Genomic DNA, 18368 nt, shown 5'->3' with positions numbered 1-18368 from the left:
TGAGATCTGATTGGCTGTCAGCACTTCATCCAAGAAGTGTTGGCAGCCATCTTGGGACCAATATACATGATAGCACCTCATTAAAAAGCATTGCAGTTAATAGAAGGTTTTAAGACTTTAGTTACATTATAAATCATTTGTTGATGTTACCATACTCATTTTAGCAATTGTGGTATGTTCTAAGGTGATTTCACCATGTGAAAAAGCCTTCTGCTGGGATATCATGATTGAGAGAAAAATATTTTCTCATGCTTTTATCACAGAGGTTTGGAAGGTGATCTATAGGCTAAACTGAGAGCTTATTTTCTGTAAATTCACATTATCTTTCTCAGTCATGTGAGAATGAAGTCTGACATTCTCAGTAAAACATGTACATCCAACAAGGGCAGAGACTGTCAGTTGATTCCTTTGTGTTCTACTGCAGCTTCCCAGAGTGTTCCAAAGAACTACTAGAGCGCTAACAGTCCTACTTATGATAAACGTATGGCACACCTGAAGCCATCTTGCTTGGATTAAAGTGGTAACTCTTAAAACATTTAATTTAAAAAGGAACAAAATGAGGGGGTTCATTTTTCCATAAAAAGTATGATTAGTGCTGCAGAAAGAAAAATTAGGGCACATTTTGAGTGACTTCTCAAATCCTCTTCTATTTCATTAAAAAATTCTGACATGCAGACTGAAACATGCACTTTCAATACCAGCAGCAGTTTTCCCTGGTGAGCAGTAGCTTTACTACAGTGATCTAATGAGCAAAAAGAGTGCTAACATTCTGAATTTATGGCAAATATGTGACACATCTGAATGCCTTCTTGATGGAATCAAAGTAAAAAACTGAAAGTATTTCCTACTGAGGAGACTGCAGTAAATGAGGAAATTAGGAAACTTCATAACAAATAAGTCTCCCAAGATGGCCACCAGAGACAAAAGAGCCCAAATGTAGCCCAAATATCACCCAGATGTAGCCCAAGTATAGCCCAATGACAGAATGTCCCAGAATGTTCTTAAAAACAACTAGAGTGCTTACTGTCTTCATTATGACAAAAGTATGGCACACCTGAAGCCATCTTGATTGGAATAAACTGGTAAAACTTAAAACATTTAATTTAAAAAGGAACACAATGAGGAGGTTTATTTTGCCATAGAAATTATGATTAATGCTGAAGAAAGAAAATGAGGGCACATTTTGAGTGACTTCTCAAATCCTCTTCTATTTCATTAAAAAATTCTGACATGCAGACTGAAACATGCACTTTTAATACCAGGAGCAGACTTCCATGGTGCAGTAGTTTTACTACAGTGATCTAATGAGCAACTAGAGTGCTAACATTCAGAATTTATGGCAAATGTGTGACATATCTGAATACCTTCATGATGGAATCAAAGTAAAAAACTGAAAGCATTTCCTACTGAGGAGACTGCAGTACATGAGGAAATTAGGAAACTTCATAACAAATAAATCTCCCAAGATGGCCACCGGAGACAAAAGAGCCCAAATGTAGCCCAAAATCACCCAGATGTAGCCCAAATATAGCCCAATGACAGAAGTGTGCAAAACACTTATTATTTTGTGTTTTTGCAGTGTTATATAGTGCAGACTTGTCAGGTATTGGAGTGCTTTACATGAGCATTGGTTACATCACACAAGAACAAATTCATTTTGGTTGTAGACATGGGGAGACTAAGTGATTTGACCAGAATCACAGAATGTCGAGCTGAAGCAGAAACTTCAACCTGGTTCCCCAGTTGCAAAGTCTGCAGTTCTGGAAGTAACACCACATCCTCTCCCCTAAGTGCAACATTTAATCAAGTGGTCAACTGGATAAAAAAACATAAAGATAACAAATAATTTAAAAGTGCTTTGTCGCTATTTGAAAACTCAGAAAATATGTCCTTATTTTAGTCTTTTAGAGCACTAACCATAATTTTGATGCCAATAAGACCCTCTCATATATGTAATTTCTAAAGGAAATGCTCTAGGTATTACAGTTTTGATTACATCAAGATGATGTCAGGCGTTCCACACTTTTGTAATAAATATAGAATGTTAGCAATCTAGTTGTTCATTAGGATACTGTTGAGAGGCAGAGGCCAGGGGCACGGACTCTGAAAATTGAAGGCAGGTAGGAGGGTGCAAAGGCAACAATTTAACCACACTGAGCAGGCAGGAAGGGCCGTGGAAGCACAACAGACTATGGAGGGCAGTGGAAAGGGTGGCAGGGGCAACAAACCAACAATACAGGACTTGCAAGAGAGGCTGTTGGAGGGAAGATCTATTACGGGTCAAGGAAGCTAGGGGCGGTCCCCAGATCCCCGGGAGCCACCACAGAACTGAGCAGGAGAGTGAGTCAGGGACAAAAGGGGCACCTTAATTTGAGCCGGGGTGCCTAGGAACGCTTGCTCCAAAAATGAAGAAAACAGACATATGAGACATGGAATTGGAGGCAGAATACAATGGCAGTTTAATGAGAAGATGCAACTTCAAAGAAACCGCAGAATAGAGACATAAAGTACAAAATACAGAATCCAGATAATCATACAGTTGTCATAATATTCTCTGTATCTCAATTAATGTACTGACAGAGAGAGAGAGAAAACACATCTATAAATGCATCATGAGAAACAAGTTACACCAAGGAAAATGTTACCTAGGAACACTCACGTTTACTCTTAGAGCAAGCATTCCTGCAATTACAATACAAAATCTTTTAAATGCAAAAGTAAAGAGAACAATGGTTAAACATAACATGACATTTCATATAGGTAAAATAGAATAAGATACTTCAAGCAAAGCAGAGCAAGACATTTTAAGCAAAGGAAGACAAGAGCTCCCAGCTCTTGGGGAAAACCTGCACTGCCTGTTAACCTACATACAGACGGTGAGGTAGTCCGTCGATATCTGTGGGTGCTCCCTTTGTATATCATTTTGTGGGCTCCTTTGCACGCTACATCTACCTACGTATGCTACCCAAAAGCTTCGTCTGCAGATTTTACCAGACATTTCGTCATTTATCCACTTAATGCTGACAATGGACTGGGTGAAAAGGTCAGTCTCTCAGGCCAATCGCTTATCGTAAGTTCCATAGAGCAAGCAGAAAATAATGGGTATTGTACGGGAATTCAATATATTCATGTATAAAATCTCCTCAGTTCTCCTAACTTGACGCTCTGCGGTTGCCACTTCCTTAAAAGCGGGAAACCTGCCCAGGAAGCAAGTACCAGTCCAGGATGCAGCCTACTGTATGTCGACAGCTTCAGGGGGATGTTGAACTTTGATACCGAGCACGGAGCACTCGGGTAGGGTGGGGGCTACTAGTTTGGATCAGAAGGCCTCGCAGACCTGCCTTCAGACTGCTATACACTAAAATTGCAGAGCTATGGTCAATTTAACAAAGAGGCCTACATATTGAACAGAAGGGCCTACACAGGGGTTTTATGCTGGCTGAGTGGTAAGGATGTCTCAGGATAATTATATAGCAACACAGGACCCGCTGGTCAATTTAATACGGCCTACAAATGCAGCTGGCATGGCAAGGACAAGGGTCTCATACTTCAGGTGTGGACAGAACGGGCCAGGGGCCCCCTGTGATACAAAATCTACCCTCCTTCAAGGCTGTGGCAATGTAATAGACCATTGTGGGCAGAAGGAAGAGGCAATGGTAGTACAACCATACATGCCAACAGACCCGATTCAGCCAGGAAACGTCCAATGTTTTTAAGCTCAAATGGGCTTTATTTGATCTGTCTCCTGTCTACAATATCCTCTTTTTCAATGTAACTCAAAGGGGAAAATCAATACCCCAGTTTTTTTTCAAAATCTCCCTCTTACCAAGTTCAAAATGTTCGCAAGTATGGTACATTGGATCATGGAAGGAAATGGGATAGGGACATGGACTTGGATAACAGAGGACAGGAGGGACATGGAGAGGTGCACCAAACTGACCCTGCAGGGCAGGCATCAGGGTTTGCAGCAGCACAATACACCACACAGGGCATGCAGGACGGGAGTGCAGCACAACAATCCATAGAAAGCAAGAGGGAGGGGACAGGACCATGCACATGGACAACAGAGAACAGAGGGGCAAGAGGCAATGGTAGCTAGCTGACCATAATGGACAGACAGGAGAGAAAGCTGCAGCATAACAGACCATAAAGGGCAGGAGGGACGGATCAGGGGCATTACAATGGAACAGACAAGCCAGGAGGGAGGGAGTAGGGCTGGGGGCAAGGGGGCAGGGCAGGAGCAGCAAGATAGCCATGGAGGTCAGGCAGGATGGGCACTAGAAGCAAGACACACCATGAAGAGCAACAGTGAGACTGTGATGGCATACACACAGACCATGGAGGGAAGGTGGGAGGGGGTCAGGGGCAGCTAACTGACCACACAGGGAAGGTGGGAGGGGCCATGGCAGCACAGAAGACCATGCATGGCAAGTGGGAGGGTTAGTGGCAGCACAATGGCTATGATGGGCAAGAAGGAGGGTGGAGGGGCATGCACAAAGGACCATGGAGGATAGAAGGGAGGGTCAGGACCTGGGCACAGACAAGAAAGTTCAGGGGAAGGGACCTCACAACAGACCACACGGGGCAGGCAGGAGGAGCAGTTGCAGCACAACAGACCAGGGAGGGCAGAAGGGTGTGGCAGTACAATGGACCATGTAGGACAGGAGGAAGAGGATAGGGGCATGGCATGTGGACAGGCAGGGTGGAGGTGGCAGGGACAGGTTACAGTCATCTGACAATGCTAGGCAGGTGGGAGGGGAGTGGCAGCTCAACAGAACACTCAGAGTACATAGGAGTGGCAGGTCCATGGGACATGGTGGGCAAAAAGGATGGAGCAGGGGCATGCACAAAGACATCGGAGGGCAGGGGGAAGGAGAATAGGGGCAGCAAGCTAAGCACAGAGTTTAAGCAGGAGGTCAATGATGGGGCATAGAATTGGGCAATGGAGGGCAGGAGGAGTGGACTGGTACATCATACTAAATTGAGGGCAGTGGCAGCACATCAGACCATGCATGGCAGGAGGGAGGAGGCTAGTCCATGGATTCACACAACAGAGGATAGGGAGGAAGGGGATGGGGCAGCAAGCTAACTGTTCAGAGAAGGCGGGTATTAGGAACTTTATTGTTTTTAAAACATTGTGTCTGTGCGAACTACTTAAAATATGAACAAGTATGCAGCATAATCTCACTTTTATTCAGGAAGAAGAGGACGTTTGTGACTGTGACTCCGGGCTCACTTGGCAGAAACACCCCCTGACCCTCCACCCCCTATCGCAAAATGTAATGCCCGTGAAAAGGGTAGGTGAACACAGTGTTATATAGAACATAGTCCTGAGAGCACGATTGAAAATGAAAACTAGATATAGTGTATGGTATAAACTATGCACCAAAAAGTGTCATATAAGATGAACCGGGCGTGAAATATAATATGCAATACATTGTGCGCAATGACAGATTCATTGGAGAGCGCGAGATAGCACAGGCACTAGCGCGTGCTATGCGATATGCGCCTTGGAGTGTAATATGCACAGGGCAGTGTTGTGTAACCTAACTAGTCTCTAAAGTTGTAATATAAAATATGTGCTGGGGAGTGTAACGTTGCATATGCACTGTGACAAAGATATGGATCCCAGATTGTAATATGTATGGCATAGCACTGTGCGTTATAACATAGGCATCGAGAAAGGCACGTTAGATGGGGCAATATAACCCGTGCGAAGACAAGTGTGGCATGACATATTCACGGGGTGGTGTTACAGTGCACATGGGCTAGAGAGTGTCATAGCATATGCACTAGCTAGTGGAATACAACACAGAGGTGTGTGGCACTCGGCAGGCAATGGTGGGTGTAACACAGCATTGGGCTCTGTCAGGAGCACGCTGTGACTCTCAAGTGATGTTCGTCCCCTTTCCAGAGAGTAAAATAAAAAGTATTACACATCCGGCAGTGGATGTGTGTTTTATTAACCGTGAGGGGGGTTTCTTGCATAGTTTTGGTCGAATTTTTGTCGAATCCCCTTTGAATGGCTTGGTGTGCATGTGTATTAAATGTGCCCGTCAATAGCTACCCATGTTTGTATAAATAAACGACAAGGGTGTCTACCAGGATTAGGCACGGTAGGGCATCAGACATGTCAGAGCTTCACTAGTGGTGTAAATACATTCCACGTGGATTCATTGCATGCATAGTCGCCTTTTAATGAATATCACGCAAATCGTCATGGTGATAGGTACGTACGGTTTGTCCAGCATGTCCTAGGTGTGTCTATAAATATATATTTTTTAAAAATAATAAAAAACAGTGGCCGGCCCTGGGGATTGGGGTCAAAAAAATATAATTAGGAGACTGGCCCTGGGGGATGGGGTCATCAGGGCCAATAAATTCGAATAAGAAGGGGAACCAAACAGCCCCCCTTCTTAAAAAACTAAAATAAATAAAAGACTGGCATCGTGCCGGAGGCCATGCCCCCTCCGTGCAGCACTCTGCAAACGCGCCCCCAAGAGGCATCTCCAGTATGCGCCAGGGAGCTGCGCTGCAGCCAGGTGTTCTGAGGCCAAGCCCCTTTTTACACCTCTCTGCAATTCAGCTCTGTGGCGCTTACTGGAGGTACCTAGTGGTCTAGTTTGACCCTAGGGACCCTTAGGATTCAGGGGGACTTAATCTCTCAACTTAGAACAGCCACAGGGCGCGTTTACACAGTGGTGAAGGGAGGGGACGGGGCCTGAGGTGACGTGTGCAAACACGCACTATGGCACGTTTTAAATTGGGGATATAATTTCCCTTCAATACTGAGGGCCCCTGGGGGCTAACTAGCCCACCAAGTGCTTTCAGTAAGCGCCACTGAGCTGCATTGCAGAGAGGTGGTCCAGGCCGTGCCACTTTTTACACCTCTCTGCAACGCAGCTCTGTGGCACTTACTGGAGGTACCTAGTGGGCTAGTTGGACCCTAGGGACCCTCAGGATTCAAATGAACTTAATCTCCCAACTAAAAATGGACACAGGGCGTGTTTACACAGTGGTGAAGGGAGGGGACGGGGCCTGAGTTAACGTGTGCAAAAATGCCCTGTGGCCTGTTTTAAGAGGTAGTTTTAATCCCCATGCCCTATTATACACTAGGGGCTTACAGAGGAGGTCATGCTAATCACAGGGGGACCCCAACGCATAATGTTCCCTAGTGTATGTAGGTGTTTTCACTGTATTCTAAGTGTCTTTTAACATAGCACTGGCTCTAGGACTGGTTAGTCAGACTCAATTTCCACCATTATCCGTCTGAAAAAGTTGAGGGTACAGGATGATTTTGCAACAAGGCTTCTTTCTGCTCTTCTTTTTGTTCTTTCTGCACGTTATCCTTCTTCCTGCACTTATCTTCGTATTTGAGGACTTCTGTTGCTTCTTTCTGCACTTCTTTTGTTTCTTTCTGTGCATTTTTTCTTCTTTCTTCACATGTCCTATCTCTGTAGGCATAGTTAGAAATTAGCATTTAAAAAACCTTTGAAATTCACAGAAAAAACCATAGGTTTCAGGCACGTTATAGTTAGGAATTAGCATTTAAAAAACCTCAGAAATTCACTGAAAAAACCATAGGTTTCAGGGGTGTTATAGTTAGCTGGCCTTTTCACTTGTACAAAACCATTGAAATTCCCCCGTTATAGTTAGTTCAGCTAACTATAACTCGCGCGCCCGCAATGCACTGCTGATGACGTCACATATTACATCACTCATGACATGGTCAGTGACATCACTCATGACATCACTGATGACATCTCAAATGACATCACTGATGACATCACTGATGACATCATCCTTGTGATAGAGTGGCAGACCTCCTCTCACCCTAATATAACCTTTGATACACACATTCAAAAATAGAGACTAAAATTTTCAAAACAATGGACATACCAATACCAGTTACAACAACCTCTTCAGTAATTCTAAGATCCACATACACATCCACTCATTCACCAACAGTCCTATACAGTCACTCATACATGTACTCACTCATCATATGTACTCATACACCTATACATCCTGTTACACAATGCCACTCATCCATAGAGTTACTCACACACATAGTCACTCATGCTAATAAAGAATCAAACATACATTTACTTGCATATACAGTTATACACACACCACCATACTTACTTCTACGGAAACTTACACATACTTAGTCTTTTAAACAATCACTTATAAAAACACATACTTATTCATACAGGAACTCTTTCAATCTCTCACTCTCACATATACTCACATATATACACCAATAGTCACATATACTAGTTTAAAACATATGTAGTTACTCATAAAGACACTATTGAGACAGTCATTCACTCACTAACACACCCATACACACACTCATCCACCCATACAGTCCTGCACACATGCTGTGTTCAACACATACAAACAGTGAGTCACTCATTCATGCACCTATGCACTACGTAATACCCCCCACCGAACCATGCAGACACTCAGACTGATACTCAAAAAACCAACTAATAACCTATATAGACACCCATGTAGCTACTCACCAACGCATGCAGCCACTTATACACAAAGTGAGAGACTGATACAGATATTTACATATTTAAACATTACTCACTAAGCCATGTATTCACTATGATACACTTAATCAGTCAGTTACACAATCAATTTTTCAAAAACAAATCATGCATTTAGACACTTATATACCCATTTATTCTTCCATCGACCTTGAGATATACATATATAAAACATATTTAATTTTCAGAAAAACACACATTCACTGGATGATGTCATCAGTGATGTCATCAGTGATGTCATTTGAGATGTCATCAGTGATGTCATGAGTGATGTCACTGACCATGTCATGAGTGATGTAATATGTGACGTCATCAGCAGTGCATTGCGGGCGCGCGAGTTATAGTTAGCTGAACTAACTATAACGGGGGAATTTCAATGGTTTTGTACAAGTGAAAAGTCCAGCTAACTATAACACCCCTGAAACCTATGGTTTTTTCAGTGAATATATATATATATATATATATATCCACCAAAAGATTGCTCACACGCTTGAGGCTGCAACCCACTGCAGAGAAAGGAACATCCTTTATTTAAACACAAACGGGCAGTTTTGGATCCAGTATTATTCACCCCAGCCTGACGCGTTTCAGAGATTCTCTCTCTTCCTCAGAGGCAGTTCGTCACATGGGTGGTCAAAATTCAAATGCTCTGCAAATGTTTTCTTCGTGCTTTTAAAACGCTCCTGATTGGCATCTGGTGTTTCTCATTACCATATTCCGTATTGCACGCTGGTCTTTGCAGTCCTTTCAGCAACTGCCTCTGAGGAAAGAGAGAGAATCTCTGAAACGCGTCAGGCTGGGGTGAATAATACTGGATCCAAAACTGCCCGTTTGTGTTTAAATAAAGGATGTTCCTTTCTCTGCAGTGGGTTGCGGCCTCAAGCGTGTGAGCAATCTTTTGGTGGATATATTGTGGCGGCTCCAGCCACAGAGGGATCGCGCCGCCCGGGAAATGGGAACCACACAGGCTGAATCATGCTTGTGAATTGGCGCTGCAGGTACACTAATTTAAACGGACAGAGTTGAATCCGGGGGCCTAATGGAGGGCTTTGAATGGTACCCTGAAACTGTCGACATGAGTGGGCCCACTGGAGGGTGTTAACCTTGCTGAAAGGACTGCAAAGACCAGCGTGCAATACGGAATATGGTAATGAGAAACACCAGATGCCAATCAGGAGCGTTTTAAAAGCACGAAGAAAACATTTGCAGAGCATTTGAATTTTGACCACCCATGTGACGAACAGCCTCTGAGGAAAGAGAGAGAATCTCTGAAACGCGTCAGGCTGGGGTGAATAATACTGGATCCAAAACTGCCCGTTTGTGTTTAAATAAAGGATGTTCCTTTCTCTGCAGTGGGTTGCGGCCTCAAGCGTGTGAGCAATCTTTTGGTGGATATATTGTGGCGGCTCCAGCCACAGAGGGATCGCGCCGCCCGGGAAATGGGAACCACACAGGCTGAATCATGCTTGTGAATTGGCGCTGCAGGTACACTAATTTAAACGGACAGAGTTGAATCCGGGGGCCTAATGGAGGGCTTTGAATGGTACCCTGAAACTGTCGACATGAGTGGGCCCACTGGAGGGTGTTAACCTTGCTGAAAGGACTGCAAACACCAGCGTGCAATACGGAATATGGTAATGAGAAACACCAGATGCCAATCAGGAGCGTTTTAAAAGCACGAAGAAAACATTTGCAGAGCATTTGAATTTTGACCACCCATGTGACGAACTGCCTCTGAGGAAAGAGAGAGAATCTCTGAAATGCGTCAGGCTGGGGTGAATAATACTGGATCCAAAACTGCCCGTTTGTGTTTAAATAAAGGATGTTCCTTTCTCTGCAGTGGGTTGCGGCCTCAAGCGTGTGAGCAATCTTTTGGTGGATATATTGTGGCGGCTCCAGCCACAGAGGGATCGCGCCGCCCGGGAAATGGGAACCACACAGGCTGAATCATGCTTGTGAATTGGCGCTGCAGGCACACTAATTTAAATGGACAGAGTTGAATCCGGGGGCCTAATGGAGGGCTTTGAATGGTACCCTGAAACTGTCGACATGAGTGGGCCCACTGGAGGGTGTTAACCTTGCTGAAAGGACTGCAAAGACCAGCGTGCAATACGGAATATGGTAATGAGAAACACCAGATGCCAATCAGGAGCGTTTTAAAAGCACGAAGAAAACATTTGCAGAGCATTTGAATTTTGACCACCCATGTGACGAACTGCCTCTGAGGAAAGAGAGAGAATCTCTGAAACGCGTCAGGCTGGGGTGAATAATACTGCATCCAAAACTGCCCGTTTGTGTTTAAATAAAGGATGTTCCTTTCTCTGCAGTGGGTTGCAGCCTCAAGCGTGTGAGCAATCTTTTGGTGGATATATATATATATATGTGTGTGTGTGTTCAAAAAGGTTTACACCAAAGCCGCCGCTCATTTTTCAGGTGGGTGCTGCCACAACACGGCGGTGTACCGCTTAAATTCTCACAAATCTTCTTCTCACACAAAGTTAGTGGTGCACACGCGAGTTTGTTGGAATCAATCGTGATTTATTTATTTTTCCACCGTGTAAGCCTCAAATGGCTTTCTTCAGTGCCAGTCCCACGGGCTCCTCATTATCCATGGGGTCAAACACAATGGAGATGTTATAGTGACTTCTCCCAGTCAGGTAGTTTCTTGCCCCTCCTCCATCCTAAGGGTGTACAGATATCTCACGCTCTCCCTGCCAGGCAACAGCATGCTGGTAATTGGAGTCCTTCAAGGATGCCTATTCAGTAATTTGGACAATCTAAACACCAAGTGATGTCCTAATAAATATTGGTTGTCGGACCCCACACCAGCTCAGGTGCCAAAACCCATTCTCAGGCAATACATATTGTCTCCTCTCTCCCCAATGCAGAAATAAGTCCTGAGTAGTGATTAGAGCAGGTTGAGGTTCGATGCAATTTCCAAAAAGTGCCGGCTTCCCTCGCTGCTCCTGACCGAGAGGGCATGTCGTGAGCCAGCGCCTGCTTGCTGGCCAAACATGAAGACCAAGTTTTCTCCCAAGTAGCACCATAAAAGAGCATGACACAGCTCCGGGAAGAACAAGTGCCTTTAATGATTTTCTTGCGCGTGATGTATGAAGTCCATGAAACGCTTGGCAGACGCGTTTCAGCCTCAAAGGGCTTTCATAAGTGCCGGTTCCACGGGCTCCTCATTATCCAAGGGGGTCAAACACAATGGAGATGTTATAGTATAGTTATATACATATTTTTTTCACTGAAAAAAACACAGGTTTCACGGACGTTGCAGTTAGGCTGACATTTCCCTTGAAAGACGCGAGAGGTGCAGAAAGAGGCAAGAGGGGTACATATAGAAGCAGGAGAAGTAAAGAAAGAAGCAAGAGAATTGCAGAAAGAAGCAAAAGAGGTACAGAAAGAGGCAGGAAGGCTGCAGAAAGAGTCAAGAAAGGTGCAGAAAAAGCAAGTGAAGTGCAGCAAGAAGCAACAGATGTGCAGAAAGATGCAAGGGAACTTCAGAAAGAGGCAAGAATGCTGCAGAAAGAGGCAAGAGAGGTGCAGAAAGAAGCAAGAAAGGTGAAGAAAGAAGCAAAAGGGGTGCGGAAAGAAGCAAGAGAGGTGCAGAAAAAAGCAAGGTAAGTGCAGAAAGAAGCAAGCAAGGTGCAGAAAGAAGCAAGGGAGATGCAGAAAGAGGCAAGAGAGTTGCAGAAGAAAGAAGCAAGAGAGGTGCAGAAAGATGCAAGAGCGGTGCAGAGTGAAGAGAGGTACAGAAAGAACGGAGGTTCAGAAAGCGGAAGAGATGTGGAGAAAGAGTCAAGAGAAGTACAGAAAAAGGAAGAAAGGTACAGAAAGAAGGAGGAGAAATGTAGAAAGAGGCAAGAGGGGTGCAGCAGGAAGCAAGAGCGGTTTGCACACCATTAGTACTAATTTAACACACATATTTAGCAATAAGTAACAGGTGACCATTCCAGCTTTGCAAAGGACCTTCCACCACGCTGTAACACTTGTTGCTGCATTTTTGGTAACGTTTGAGCTAAAACCAAGGTTTTTTTATTCAAATCTGCAGAATATGCAGCAGACGATGGATTATGTGGAAAATGCAGAAAATGTATAACTATGCAAAAATCGTTGCAGCTTAACAGTCGCATAATTAGAGTGGCCCTGCTCATACCTCTGACTAGGTCTAGAAGTGCTCCTCAGTGATTCCTTCTGTTTCTTTGACTCATTGACTTTATAGTTTAGCTTTTAAGGAAGGCTAAACCTGAGGTTACCACTCTACAACACAGACTACCATAAAACATAATTACTCTCCATAACACATAATCCCACTCCACATAATTCCTGTACACAAAATATCACATGCTTTCTATCCACATAATTTCACTGCACAACATACCACATAATTCCACTACATACAACGTACATCCACTTCACTCCAAAAAACATTACTAAAAAACTTTTACATGTACAATGCCAATGCCAATAGCTCTAACTCTGACACATGTGAGACCTATTACACTGCAAATGCTTCTTTAACTAGTAGTCTCATTTGCAGAATGGTGGAGAAAGGGGGTTGGGCCTCTGACCATCGCTCAGGAATTCTGTTGTGTAGGACTTACAGGTGGTGCCAGGAGGGCTTCTTGGCCCCAAAGTCCCTCAGGAGTAAAGTGGACTTCATCCCCCAACCAGTAGTGTGCCAGGAGGCACGTTTGCAGAGTGGTGGAGAAGGAGGGGCGTAGCCTCCGAAGACCTCTTAGCAGTCCCACTATGTAGGACTTACTGGATGTAACAGGAGGAGTAGTTGGCCCCCAAAGACATCCTTGGGGGACAACTACCCCTCCTATCACCTACAGTAAGTCATACACAGCAGGAATGCAAAGTTCTTATAGCAGACCACGCCCCCTTTGCCCACCACTCTGCAAAAATGCTCCCTGGCATGCTCTTGGATGGGGATTAAAGTCCCCTTCGCTACTGGGGGTCCTTACTGGCCAACGAGCCTACCTGTTAACTCCATTAAGCCCCGCACAGTGGGATTGCTGAGACACAAGTCATGTCCCCTTTTTACACCACTCTGCAAACACCCTTCCTGGCGCACTGCTGCTTGGGTGATGGAGTCCACTTTAGTTCCAAAGTCCTCAGGACACAAGGGGACGTCATCGCACCACCAGCAGTGCACCAAGAGGTGTGTTTGCGGAGTGTTGTAAAAAGGCATATGGCCTCATTCCACCTCTCAGCAAGCCCACTGTATGGGTCTTACTATAGGTACCTTGGTGGGCTAGAACGCCCCTAAGGACCCTTAGACTCAAAGGGGACTTAATCCCAACCCAGAATGCACCAGGAGGTACGTTTACAGAGTGGTGCAGTAAGGGGGAGAGGCCTTCTGCCAGTTACCGGGTTGCTTTTATTTTTTGAAGGAGGGCTCTGTGGCCCCCTTCCCTTGACCCATTTGAGCCCTGGGCACCCCATCCCCCGGGGCCTGAGTCATTTAAAATAATAACAAATTATTGAAAAGGGAGGGGGCGCTTGGTCCTACTCCCAAGGTTTAGTATTATTTTTTTAAAGGGGAGGGGGGCTGTATGCCCCCAACCAAGGCCACTTTCTGTCCCGGGGACCCCATTTCCCAGGGCCATACACAATCATTTTTATGTAAGACCCCTTTCATGGGCTACTTTCTGCCCCTAGGGCCTGCCCTGCCTTTCTAAAAAAATAATTTGGGGAGGGGGCCCCTCTCCTGAGGCCAATTTTGGCCCCGGGGTTCCAATTCCAAGGCCCAGCCTTGTTTTTTTTTAAATAAAATAATTTAAAAAGGGAGGGGGTGGATTGGCCCCCTCACAGTTCTTTTTAGGCCCCGGGGACCACATCCTCCGGGGCATGGCCAGAATATTGGGGATAACAGGGTGAGCCCCAATGCCCACTGGGTCCCTGCCTCCTGCAGGAGCTATCATTGCTTTTGTGCAAAGGGAGCCGCTGACATGCAGCTCCCTTTGCCCAAAAGTAATACTGCTTCGCTTCATGGAAGCAAGAGCAGTTTTTCTGCTCTCGCTTCCATGAAGCGCAGCAGGACTTTACTATTGCACTGTGGGAGCAAACTGCATTGTCCCGGGGTGGGCACTCTGGCACTTTGTGGGAGCTGGCCCTGGGGGTGCGGTCCCCAAGGCCATGGAGGGCTCCACAACGGGGGCCATTTGGCCCACCTCCAACACGTTTAAATCCCCGGGGAGGTGAGGGTCCCCAGGGCTGTGGGTGTGCAACGGACCCCCACATTTACATAACATATGCCCTGGGGAGGTGGTGGTCCCTTGGGCAGTGTGGGGGGCAGGACCCCACAGCTTTTTAATAAAAAAAGCCCCAGGTAGGTGATGGTCCCTGGGGCTGGGGGGCGCGAGGCCCCTCCATTTTGAAATATTAAAGCTCCGGGGAGGTGGCTGTCCCTGGGGCAGCATGGGGGCTGGCAGGACCCCCCACACATTTTAATTAAAAGAAAGCCTCAGGGAGGTGGTGGTCTGTGGGGCTGCGGGGATCCCCACAGTCCCACACACCATATTTTGACATTGGCCACCAGGACCTGCCACCTCCGGGGGCTTAATTAATCAAAGCACGGGAGACCGCGCTTTGTATTTTTTTGGGGAGGTGGGATCCGTGGACCCTATGCGAATCCTGCCAAAAAATATTTTAAAACATGGGGTTTTTGGCCCTCATGGTCCCTGTTGGACCCCTGGAGAAGGCCTAGACGGTCAGGGTGTTTATACCCTGCCCCCTTTTCTTGATTTTAATTCTTTTTTTTCCTTTTTTCTTGTGCCTTGATTCAACCGGATGGCTGCCAGCACTTCCTAGTTGAAGTGTTGGCAGCCAATCCAAGTCAAGCTCGTGATCGGGAGGGTTCGTGGATCCATCTCGGTCATCAGATACTAATATTTCTAAATATATGAATTTCTCAATAATTACTGGACGGATTTACACCACTTAACAAAAAGGGTGCTCTCTGGACCAAGAGCTACCTTTCTGCCAAATTTGGTGTAATTTGGTTCAGCAGTTCGAGCTATAGCTGCAACAACAGTTTCCTATAGAAATTAACATAGAGAAAATATGTGTTTTTGGATCCCCCTGCCCCCTCCCGATTGTACATGCAGAAAAACACAACTCCCACCACATTTTGGCAATAAGGAAAGTCTCCTGGACATCAGAGTATTACCTACTATTCGCCAGTAGTATATATATATATATATATTCACTGAAAAAACCATAGGTTTCACACATGTTATAGTTAGCGGAAATTTTTATCATAAAAAACCATTGAAATTCCCCCGTTATAGTTAGTGCAGGCAACTATAACTCACGCGACCGCAATCCTCTGCTGATGACATATGTGTCTTTATGAAAAAAAAATATTTGTAATATATGTATAGCTAAAATTTAATGGAAGAAGACATGGGCAAATAAGTGTCTAAATACAGTATTAGCATCAGCAGAGGATTGCGGTTGCGTGAGTTATAGTTGCCTGCACTAACTATAACGGGGGAATTTCAATGGTTTTTTATGATTAAAATTTCCGCTAACTATAACATGTGTGAAACCTATGTTTTTTTCAGTGAATTTGCAAGGTTTTTTAAATGCTAATTCCTAACTATAACGTGTGTAAAACCCATGGTTTTTTCAGTGAATTTGTACGGTTTTTTAAATGCACATTTTTTTTTTTGTGATTTTTTTTAAATCTATGTTTAAAATAATATATGTACTATATCCTGCATTATAGAAAGGTTTTTTTTTTTTTTTGCATTTTTTTCTGTGCGCGTACGGTAAGATGACGGTACGCGCTCCGTACGTCATAAGTACGGTGCGCGTACGTAATAGGATACGCGTACGGTAAGCTGACGCTACGCGCTCCGCACGTCATAAGTACAGCGCGCTTACGTGATATGTGCGCGACGTACGCGTACACGCGGTAGCAACGTCGCGGTTACGCAGGGGCATGTAATGCGCATGCGCGAGTGCATCTTACGTACGCGCTCCGTAAGCGCTCCGTAAGCGCTCCGTAAGCGTCACGTTTGCGCATGCGTACTTGTTTACGAGCGCGTACCGTAAGTTTACGGAGCGCGCACGGTAGGTCATGTGATCCACAAAGAACACTTTTCATTGGTTGAAATTACTTTCAGTTCCAGAAACTTCCCACAACACACCCATTCCCCTCATTACTGCTTGAAAGAACACTTTTCATTGGTTGAAACTACTTTCAGTTCCAGAAACCTCCCACAACACACCCATTCCCCTCATTACTGCTTGAAAGAACACTTTTCATTGGTTGAAACTACTTTCAGTTCCAGAAACTTCCCACACCACACCCATTCCCCTCATTACTGCTTGTGATTCTCTAGGAGCAGGAGCTGAATTGTCTTTGGGATACAATGGCAGAACAGCAGACCTCTTCTGAGAGTGAGGCTAGCAGCACCACCATCATCCAGAGAAGGAGGAAACAGAAGAATTCTTTTATATGGGAGTATTTTACTTTTCCAGAGGGGGAGAAAAAGGTCAATGCTCCACTGGTCACTTGCACACTTTGTGACCGTGTTTTATCAAGAGGAAATCCTAGGAAAAAGTATTCCTTTGGAAATCACTCTATGATGAGACACCTTAGGGATAGACATCCCAGGACCTTTGCTCGACATACTGGAGAAAACTCTTCAGTAAGTCACCAGAGCCCAGCCTCAGAAGCTCAGCCGAGTACATCATCGGCAGCTCAGCTGAGCCCTTCCTCTGAGGTGGGAGCATCACCTTCTTCTGCTCCTCTGGATATTAACCCTCGATTTGGGAGGGTTGTAATGAGGTGTATAACATGTTCTGGTCTTATTGTTTTTGGGGAGACCAGTGTTCTGCTTATTAACAATAAGATAGACCAGCACGTTTGTAGACGCTCATAATATTCCCATTCTTTCTTTCCTCCATCCCTCTATGAACCCAACGGCTCTTTTAAGAGCCAACCTTACCTCACAATTTTTTTTTTTTTTTTTAAGCTTTCCTTTTTTAAAAAATGTTTTTACCGTGCGCGCACGGTACGCGTAATTTCGCGAACTTCGCGGAATTTCTCCGTTTACGCCGTGCGCGTACGCTGCGCGCATTCGGCGGTTTTTTAAAAAAAAAAAAATTCATTTTTGGCCCTTGGGGGTCCTTGTGTGACCCCCTGACCAAGGCTAGGGGGTCAGGAACTGTCCACTCTGCCCCCTTTTCACGTTATCCACCTTTGTTTTACATCCCCTCAGACTGCGAGAGACAAAATGGCGGCCGACACTTCCTGATTTCGACCGATTCGAATGTTTACTAAGATCTAACAACCAATCAGAATCGCGCTCGCGCACGGCACCGTGTGCGTACGGTAAGCTTACGGTAAGCGCACGGAGCGCGCCTACAGATATATATATTGATTTAAATGCTATTTTCTCAGGAACTACTGAACAGATTTACACCAGACCTACAAAAGGCACTTCCTTGACCTGAGGACTACCTCTCTGCCAAATTTCAAGTAATTCTATTCAGCCATTCGGGCTGTAGCTGTGTCTAAAGTTCCTATGGAAAAATGCATCGGAAAAATGCGTTTTGGGACCCCCCTTTTTTCTCAGCCTTCGCTTGACGAATCCCCCCGAGACTTTCAGGGTAGGAGCGGAGCGTAGCGCCCCACCTATTTTGAAAATTTCGCGAGGATTCGTCGACCGGCGCCAAAGTTATTCCAAATAGAATGTTGCGGATTTCCTATGGAAACAGGGTCCTAACTATAACTACCTACTGGCGACCGCCAGTAGGTAATATATATATATATATATATATATA

Source organism: Triturus cristatus, chromosome 5_1, assembly GCF_964204655.1.
Source record: "Triturus cristatus chromosome 5_1, aTriCri1.1, whole genome shotgun sequence".
NCBI lineage: Eukaryota > Metazoa > Chordata > Amphibia > Caudata > Salamandridae > Triturus > Triturus cristatus.
Note: the sequence above shows the minus strand (reverse complement) of the source record.